The 10,432-nt window shown below is 38.0% G+C and overlaps 1 non-coding gene across 1 annotated transcript; it reads left to right on the plus strand.

The window, feature by feature from the left end:
- Positions 1-1,891: 1,891 nt before the first annotated feature.
- Positions 1,892-1,999, plus strand: LOC148545441 (small nucleolar RNA R71). Its single transcript, XR_015901058.1, has one exon. It is a non-coding gene; the product is annotated as a small nucleolar RNA R71 (small nucleolar RNA).
- The last annotated feature ends 8,433 nt before the right edge of the window (positions 2,000-10,432 follow it).

Genomic DNA, 10,432 nt, shown 5'->3' on the forward strand with positions numbered 1-10,432 from the left:
ATGCTTCCTCCAGGGTGTGATTTTTCTTCTGCTGTTTTTGATTCCGTTTTCAATTTTTATATTTATTTTGTGACTCCACATGATCATGAACCTATAAAGACATATAAATAAGAAAAATATAGTTAGATAAATAAAAATTGGGTTACCTCCCAACAAGCGCTTCTTTAATGTCAGTAGCTTGACAGTGGGCTCTCATGGAGCCTCACAGATGTGAAGAGTTCTATTGAGACCTCCCAACACCAAACTTAGAGTTTGGATATGGGGGTTTGACACCAAACTTAGAGTTTGGTTGTGGCCTCCCAACACCAAACTTAGAGTTTGACTGTGGGGGCTTTGTTTGACTCTGCTTTGAGAGAAGCTTTTTATGCTTCTTCCCCATGGATGCAGAGAGAGATCCTTGAGTTGTGAACACAAGATTGTCCTCATTTAATTGAAGGATCAATTCTCCTCTGTCCACATCAATCATAGCTCTTATTGTGGCTAGGAAAGGTCTTCCTAGGATGATGGATTCATCCTCTTCCTTTCCAGTATCCAGGACTATAAAATCAGCAGGGATGTAAAGGCCTTCAACCTTTACTAACACGTCCTCTACTTGTCCATAAGCCTGTTTTCTTGAATTGTCTGCCATCTCTAATGAGATTTTAGCAGCTTGTACCCCATAGATTCCTAGTTTCTCTAATACAGAGAGGGGCATGAGGTTTATCCCTGAACCAAGGTCACACAGAGCCTTAAAGATCATGGTGCCTATAGTACAAGGTATTATGAACTTTCCAGGATCCTGTTTCTTCTGAGGCAATGTCAGTTGATCTAGATCACTTAGTTCATTGGTGAACAAGAGAGGTTCATCTTCCCAAGTATCAATGCCAAATAATTTGGCATTTAGCTTCATGATTGCACCAAGGAACTTGGCAGCTTGCTCTTCAGTAACATCCTCATTCTCTTCAGAAGAGGAATACTCATCAGAGCTCATGAATGGCATAAGGAGGTTCAATGGAATCTCTATGGTCTCTAGATGAGCCTCAGAGTCCTTTGGTTCCTCAGAGGGAAGCTCCTTATTGATCACTGGACGTCCCAGGAGGTCTTCCTTCTTGGGATTCACGTCCTCTCCTTCCCTTATAGGTTCGGCCATGGTGCTTATGTCAATGGCCTTGCACTCTCCTTTTGGATTCTCTTCTGTGTTACTTGGGAGAGTACTAGGAGGGATTTCAGTGATCCTTTTACTCAGCTGGCCCACTTGTGCTTCCAAATTTCTAATGGAAGACCTTGTTTCATTCATGAAACTTGCAGTGGCCTTGGATAGATCAGAGACTAAGTTTGCTAAATTAGATGGATTCTGCTCAGAATTCTCTGTCTGTTGCTGAGTGGATGATGGAAAAGGCTTGCTATTGCTAAACCTGTTTCTTCCACCATTATTAAAGCCTTGTTGAGGCTTTTGATCCTTCCATGAGAAATTTGGATGATTTCTCCATGATGAGTTATAGGTGTTTCCATAAGGTTCACCTAAGTAATTCACCTCTGCTATTGCAGGGTTCTCAGGATCATAAGCTTCTTCTTCTTCAGAAGATGCCTCTTTAGTACTGTTGGATGCAGCTTGCATTCCATTCAGACTCTGGGAAATCATATTGACTTACTGAGTCAATATTTTATTCTGAGCCAATATGGCATTCAGAGTATCAATTTCAAGAACTCCCTTCTTTATAGGCGTCCCATTACTCACATGATTCCTCTCAGAAGTGTACATGAACTGGTTATTAGCAACCATGTCAATGAGTTCTTGAGCTTCTGCAGGTGTTTTCTTTAGGTGAATGGATCCACCTGCAGAAGTATCCAATGACATCTTTGATAACTCAGACAGACCATCATAGAATATATCCAGGATGGTCCATTCTGAAAGCATGTCAGAAGGACACTTTTTGGTCAACTGTTTGTATCTTTCCCAAGCTTCATAGAGGGATTCACCTTCTTTTTGTCTGAAGGTTTGAACATCAGCTCTAAGCTTGCTCAGCTTTTGAGGAGGAAAGAACTTGGCTAAGAAAGCCGTGACCAGCTTATCCCAAGAGTTCAGGTTGTCTTTGGGTTGAGAGTCCAACCACACTCTAGCTCTGTCTCTTACAGCAAAAGGGAAAAGCATGAGCCTGTAGACTTCAGGATCTACTCCATTAGTCTTAACAATGTCACATATCTGCAAGAATTCAGTTAAGAACTGAAAATGATCTTCAGATGGAAGTCCATGAAACTTGCAGTTCTGCTGCATCAGAGAAACTAGCTGAGGTTTCAGCTAAAAGTTGTTTGCTCCAATGGCAGGAATGGAGATGCTTCTTCCATGTAAATTGGAATTAGATGCAGTAAAGTCACCAAGCATTCTCCTTGCATTATTGTTGTTAGGTTCGGCTGCCATCTCCTGTACTTGTTCGAAATTTTCAATAAGGTTGTCTCTGGATTGTTGTAATTTAGCTTCTCTTAGTTTCCTCTTTAGAGTCCTTTCAGGTTCTGGATCAGCTTCAACAAGAATGCCTTTTTCTCTGTCACTGCTGATGACATGTCACCATGTCATATTTTTCTATGCTTTTTCATTTGTTTTCAATAGGTTTTATGCACTTTCTTGAGCCATAAGCAAGCCAATTGGGTAGATTTTCATGCTTCCTTTGATTTAATCAACCATGTATGAATTCATGCTATTTCATGAGGTTTTATGCTATAATTGTCACATAGTATGATAAAATGAATATCTCATGATTTTAAGCATAGCTTTGATGTGTTTGGTTGATTAATGATAGGTGAAGAAAGCTTGGAGAAAGGTTAAAGCAAGAAGGAATGGCTAGGAGTAAAGAGAGGACAATGGAATAAGTGAAAATGAACTAGGAAGCAAAAATTTGGACCAAAAGTTAGCCTCAAACTTTTGCACAAACTTTTGGGTGAAAAGTTAGCCCCAACGTTAGCCCCTAACTTTTGGGCTAACGTTGGCACATGAAAGTTACTCCTTGGGCACCAAAAGTTTGCGCCAACGTTAGCCCCTAACTTTATGGCTAACGTTGGCATGAGAAAAACACCCCCTGGCCACCAAAAGTTTGCGCCAACATTAGCCTCTAACTTTTGGGCTAACGTTGGCACATGAAAAACACAAAGGGAGAGCAAAAGTTTGCGCCAACGTTAGCCCCTAACTTTTGGGCTAACGTTGGCGCCATGAGTGTGCAAGGGGTATACTTCCAAAAAGAATAACTTGAGCTACAGAGCTCCAAATGAGGTGTTTCAAAAAGCAATGGAAAGTAGGAATCGAGAGCTTTCCAAGCATATATGGCACTGAATGGTGGACACTAAAATTGAGGGAGAAAACTGCCCCGCAATGAACAGGTAGACAGTAGGTACATTTCTTTTCCTTGCTTTGTTTAAATTTCAATAAATTGGCATATGGTTACATTATAAGTTTGGTGTTGCCCTGCAACAAACTGTTTTCCATCTTCATGGATGATTGCATCAATTTTACATGAAAGTGACACACCAAGATTCTATGTTTGGTGTGCCACCTATTTTTCTATGCAAATCAATCCAGCAACATCACTTGTCTGCATAATCATATTGCCTTTTACAGTGTTATTTTTCTTCTTAGTTGGATAATTTTTGTTTTCTCTTTGTTTCATTTATTTACTTGTTTTTAATGCTTTCCTTCATTAACTGTTTTTGTTAATACATCACCAAGACATCCTTATTCATAACAGACTCTTCATTTGGTGATTGTATTTAACATATAACAGTTTCTTTTGTTTAGTTTTAGTTCAAATAAATTGACATATGGTTGCATTCTAAGTTTGGTGTTGCTATGCAACAAAATTTAGTTCCAATTCTTACAAGATACTTGCATTAATTCCAAGTGAAAGTGTCACACTAAGTTTGGTGTGCCACTTATCTTTTATGCAAAGTATTATGCTCACCTTCTTAAGTTTGCAATCACAATGTCTCTGTCTCTTGTGCCTTGATTATTATCTTTAATTTTGCTTGCTTGAAACACATGTACTACTAACATTCCTTGTGTAAGACATTCATGATCCATCTTAGCCCTATAGCCACGGTTCTAATTGTTGCTTGAGGATGAGCAAGCATTCTGAGTTTGGCAAGGGAAGGAGGAAGAATAGAGGAAAAAGGACAACAATAATGAAGATGAACTACAAGGTTGTAGAGTTCTTTTTTTTTCCTCATTTGTTTCCAGCACTTAAATTGCATGATTGTCTTCATCCTTTCTGTTTACATGTGTGTATGAATAAAGCATAACTTGAATCTTGATTTGCAACATGGTGCTGTGCCATTATGATTACCAACTTGAGTTTTGTGAATTCAAAAGCAATAAAGTATCATGATCATAAACAAACAAGGAACTAAAGAAGAATTTAGCATGTGCATACAAGTATTGGAAAGCTAGTATGATTAATTGTTGCTCAATTGCATTGGATTTTATTTAATTGAAGTTTTCATCTAGTACATTTTGTGAAATCTTTTGAAAATCATGAAAACCTTGAAGAAGCAAATACAATTAAAGCAAGAAAAGAAAAAGGGAAAGAATGAGAAAGCTGAAGGCTCTGAGTACCAATGGCAATTTATTTGTTAAGTGCTTGTGGTGTTTATGTATCAAGCCAAATACTTGAAAACAAAACACTTAGAAGTCAAGGTTAGGCTCAAAGTGCAAAAGCACTCCCTCAAAGCTCAAGGCTCTGAGCATCAATGATTAGAGAGTCAAGAAAAGAAAAGAAAAAATGAGCTTAATGAAGTCCTCTAATCAAATGCTTGTGGTGCTTATGTATCAAGTGGTAATACTTGAAAACAAAGCATTTAGAAGTCGTAGCTTTGTTATCAACTCATGGGGCAAAGCACCCAAAAGGAGAAGCTAATAAAAAAATCAAAAGCTTGTTTCAAGGAAGAAATATAAGAAAAAGATTTCATAAATTGAGCTAGATGGAAGCATCAATCATTTACATTTCTTTTGTGATTGTAGCATACTTAGAAAACTAGCTTACCATGAACATTGAGTTGCTATTCTTCTTGCCTTGGATTGTCAATCTTTATTGCATGATTCTTTTCTTGCTTGGGGACAAGCAAGGTTTAAGTTTGGTGTTGTGATGACATGTCACCATGTCATGTTTTTCTATGCTTTTTCATTTGTTTTCAATAGGTTTTATGCACTTTCTTGAGCCATAAGCAAGCCAATTGGGTAGATTTTCATGCTTCCTTTGATTTAATCAACCATGTATGAATTCATGCTATTTCATGAGGTTTTATGCTATAATTGTCACATAGTATGATAAAATGAATATCTCATGATTTTAAGCATAGCTTTGATGTGTTTGGTTGATTAATGATAGGTGAAGAAAGCTTGGAGAAAGGTTGAAGCAAGAAGGAATGGCTAGGAGTAAAGAGAGGACAATCGAATAAGTGAAAATGAACCAGGAAGCAAAAAGTTGGACCAAAAGTTAGCTTCAAACTTTTGCACAAACTTTTGGGTGAAAAGTTAGCCCCAACGTTAGCCCCTAACTTTTGGGCTAACGTTGGCACATGAAAGTTACTCCCTGGGCACCAAAAGTTTGCGCCAACGTTAGCCCCTAACTTTATGGCTAACGTTGGCATGAGAAAAACACCCCGTGGCCACCAAAAGTTTGCGCCAACGTTAGCCTCTAACTTTTGGGCTAACGTTGGCACATGAAAAACACAAAGGGAGAGCAAAAGTTTGCGCCAACATTAGCCCCTAACTTTTGGGCTAACGTTGGCGCCATGAGTGTGCAAGGGGTATACTTCCAACAAGAATAACTTGAGCTACAGAGCTCCAAATGAGGTGATTCAAAAAGCAATGGAAAGTAGGAATCGAGAGCTTTCCAAGAATATATGGCACTGAATGGTGGACACTAAAATTGAGGGAGAAAACTGCCCCGCAATGAGCATAAACGAACATGGTGGCAACCTGCAGTGAGGCCAACTGACCTCTGCACCTTCGACGGAGTATAACTCGAGCTGTAGAGCTCCAAATGATGTGCTCCCAACGGCATTGGAAAGTAGACATCCAGGGCTTTCCAAAAATGTATAATAGTATGGGGTGGATAATATGTTTGAGCCTCCAGAACTGGCGTTTCCGACCACGTTTGAGGCAAACGTCGCCTCAAACGCTGCACACCAAAGCCAGCAACCTTGTCCTCTTCAAATGAGCATAACTTGAGTTGTAGATGTCCAATTGAGGTGATTCAAATTGGGTTAGAAAGCTGACATTCAGAGCTTTCCAACCATATATAATAGTCTATAGTTGGCATGAAATTGGCAACGTTGACAAGAGGACAAAGTAGCGCCCCATACATGCACACAAGGGGGCCAACGTTGGAGCAAAAGTTTGACCCCTAACTTTTGCCCCAACGTTGGTATCAGCAAGGAAGGGTGCTGATGTGAAAAGTTGGAGCAAAAGTTAGACCCTAACTTTTACTCCAACTTTTACTCAAGCTTTCATGATTCCAACCCTGTTCAATTCGGTTCTCTCTCCAACTCCAAGAGCAATCAACCAAGGCCTCTATCAACCCAAATCCATCAAGAGCAAGGGCCCATTATCATCACTCAAAGGCACAAGAGATAGATAAAATAGGAATTTCATTTAATTGTAATTGGTTTTTAATTTCAATTTCATTTTCATTTTCATTTTGTAAAGCCTATATAAGGCATCATTTTCATATTTGTGGGGAGGCGAGCTCCACTAGGGAGCATTAGGAATACATAGCTCTCTCACTTTAGTTTTCTTTTCTTTGTTTTTAAGTCTTTGGTGGAGAATTGAAGGTGTTCTGTTTCATTCTCCCTCTGAGATTTCTCTCTGTTTACTTGCTGCATAATTTGAAGGAATTGTGATTTGAATCAAAACTCTCTTTACTGCTTTCCTCTCTATTTTCTTCTGCAATTATTCTCTGTTGGATCAAGGAAGGAATTGAGATCTAGACTTGGTCTCTAGTCTCTTGGATCCCCTGAGATCTTCAACCTCTCGTTCAGATTTTGCAATTGAGCCAAGTTGCTTTCTGTTTTGATTTTTCAAGTGATTTTCCAAATCTGTTGAACCTGCTATATCTTTTACTTCTCTGTTTGATTGCTATTTACACTTCCTTGTTTGCTTTCTTTAATTTCTCTGCACCCAATTCCCTTTACATTTGATGCAATTTACTTTTCTTGTCATTTAAGATTTTGCCAATTTACTTTTCTTGCAATTTAAGTTTCAATGCAATTTACTTTCTGCAACTTTAAATTCATTGTCCTTTACTTCCTGTTGGTTACAATTTCACACAATTCACATCAATGTTAGCTTGACTAAACTAATCACCCACTAAAGTTGCTTGATCCATCAATCCCTGCGGGATCGACCTCACTCCCGTGAGTTTTATTACTTGATACGACCCGGTGCACTTGCCGGTTAGATTTGGGTGTTTTGGAGAAATTCGTTTCTTCGCGAAAATATCCCATCAAGTTTTTGGCGCCGTTGCCGGGGATTGATTTAGATCAACAATGATTAAGTGGGTGAAAAGTCTAGATTAAGCATTTTCTTTATTTTTGTTCTCTGTTCTAAGTTGAAACCAAGGTGTTTGAGTTTTTGCCTCACTAAGAAATTCTCATCTCTGATATGAGTAATTTCAATTTTCATTGATGTTTGTAAAATACAAATGGAGTTCAACTCATCATTTGGTCAAACAAAATTTTATGGGATATTACCCACCATCACCAATCTCTAATGGTGGCTGGGAATATCACCATGAGAATACACATTCTGAGCACTCCAATTCATGGAGATTTGCTTCAGAGACACAAGATGAGCAAGAAAATCATATGGGATATCTTCCTCCACCACAAAATGATGCAAGTTGCTATTCTAATGATGGCTGGAGGGAGCAAAACCAGAAAACATTTGAGAACCCATATTTCACTTATCAAGAGCCATCTTCACTTGAACGTACCTCCAATTCACCTATGCAAAATTTTCCAACCTCATCTTCCAGTTTTTCATCTGAAAATTCTTCATCACTGGACTTTGTCTCCACACAAAATCCTTGCCAAAACTCACCATCCACACAAATTTCCATGAACCAAGGCCCCTCAAAGCTTGAAACCATGTTTGAAAGACATGAAAGGGAAGTACAAAGATCATGGAAAGAACAAGAGAACTCCTCCAAAAACATAGAAGTGTTGATCAATCAAATGCTAAATGAGAAGGAGGAGGTGGAAGAGCAAAATGAAGATCCACTTCAAAAATCCAGAGAATTGTTGAAAAGACAAGAACAATTCATGAAGGAACAACAACAAGCCTGGAAAAGGGAAGAAAGTCTCTTAAAAATATGAATGAAGATTTAGAGAAAATAAGGAAACACTTAGAACCATCAAACAGTAAAAATCAATCTGTGGGAGAGGAAGTGGAAAAACAAGAACAAAAGGTCCTTATGTCAAGTGAACTTTCAATGAAGAATGAGGTGGTTGAACCTGAAACTGCACTTGAGATGATAAGAGAACATGAAGACTCACAACTCTCACAAAATTCCTTGGACCAAAACGCCTCAACATTTGAATCCATGATTGAAAGGTATGAAGAGGAGATGAAGAAAGCTTGGGAAGATCAACAAACCTCCTCCATAAAAGAGCTATTAAAACAAATGTTGAGTGTAAAAGAGGAAGTGGAGGAGCAAGAAAGTGAAGAAGTCATTCCAACTTCAAGTGAGGCAGAGAAGTACATAAAGGAGGAGTTCACAGAACCACCATTGCAAGAGACTCTTGATGAAGACAAAACTCCAACAATCACACAACCACCAAAACATGGATTTAAAGAAGTGAAGGCAATTAACAAAAGCACCAAGAAGAGGATTGTGACCAAACTACCAAGGACAACATTCAAGAGGAGGTCAACCACAAGCAATCCAACCCCTGGACCAATAGCAAGCAAGCTCAATCAAGCCATGTACAAAAGAAAGCTTGCTGAGGAGAGACCAAGACAGGGGGTAATAGCTGAATCTTCTCCTCCTTTGAAGTCATTTCTCTTAACAAATTGGAAGAAGAGGAAGAAAGTAAAGAACAGGTAGACAGTAGGTACATTTCTTTTCCTTGCTTTGTTTAAATTTCAATAAATTGGCATATGGTTACATTATAAGTTTGGTGTTGCCCTGCAACAAACTGTTTTCCATCTTCATGGATGATTGCATCAATTTTACATGAAAGTGACACACCAAGATTCTAAGTTTGGTGTGCCACCTATTTTTCTATGCAAATCAATCCAGCAACATCACTTGTCTGCATAATCATATTGCCTTTTACAGTGTTATTTTTCTTCTTAGTTGGATAATTTTTGTTTTCTCTTTGTTTCATTTATTTACTTGTTTTTAATGCTTTCCTTCATTAACTGTTTTTGTTAATACATCACCAAGACATCCTTATTCATAATAGACTCTTCATTTGGTGATTGTATTTAACATATAACAGTTTCTTTTGTTTAGTTTTAGTTCAAATAAATTGACATATGGTTGCATTCTAAGTTTGGTGTTGCTATGCAACAAAATTTAGTTCCAATTCTTACAAGATACTTGCATTAATTCCAAGTGAAAGTGTCACACTAAGTTTGGTGTGCCACTTATCTTTTATGCAAAGTATTATGCTCACCTTCTTAAGTTTGCAATCACAATGTCTCTGTCTCTTGTGCCTTGATTATTATCTTTAATTTTGCTTGCTTGAAACACATGTACTACTAACATTCCTTGTGTAAGACATTCATGATCCATCTTAGCCCTATAGCCACGGTTCTAATTGTTGCTTGAGGATGAGCAAGCATTCTGAGTTTGGCAAGGGAAGGAGGAAGAATAGAGGAAAAAGGACAACAATAATGAAGATGAACTACAAGGTTGTAGAGTTCTTTTTTTTTCCTCATTTGTTTCCAGCACTTAAATTGCATGATTATCTTCATCCTTTCTGTTTACATGTGTGTATGAATAAAGCATAACTTGAATCTTGATTTGCAACATGGTGCTGTGCCATTATGATTACCAACTTGAGTTTTGTGAATTCAAAAGCAATAAAGTATCATGATCATAAACAAACAAGGAACTAAAGAAGAATTTAGCATGTGCATACAAGTATTGGAAAGCTAGTATGATTAATTGTTGCTCAATTGCATTGGATTTTATTTAATTGAAGTTTTCATCTAGTACATTTTGTGAAATCTTTTGAAAATCATGAAAACCTTGAAGAAGCAAATACAATTAAAGCAAGAAAAGAAAAAGGGAAAGAATGAGAAAGCTGAAGGCTCTGAGTACCAATGGCAATTTATTTGTTAAGTGCTTGTGGTGTTTATGTATCAAGCCAAATACTTGAAAACAAAACACTTAGAAGTCAAGGTTAGGCTCAAAGTGCAAAAGCACTCCCTCAAAGCTCAAGGCTCTGAGCATCAATG

This window comes from Arachis ipaensis, chromosome B9 (genome assembly GCF_059453495.1).
Source record: "Arachis ipaensis isolate K30076 ecotype BB chromosome B9, ASM5945349v1, whole genome shotgun sequence".
Lineage (NCBI taxonomy): Eukaryota > Viridiplantae > Streptophyta > Magnoliopsida > Fabales > Fabaceae > Arachis > Arachis ipaensis.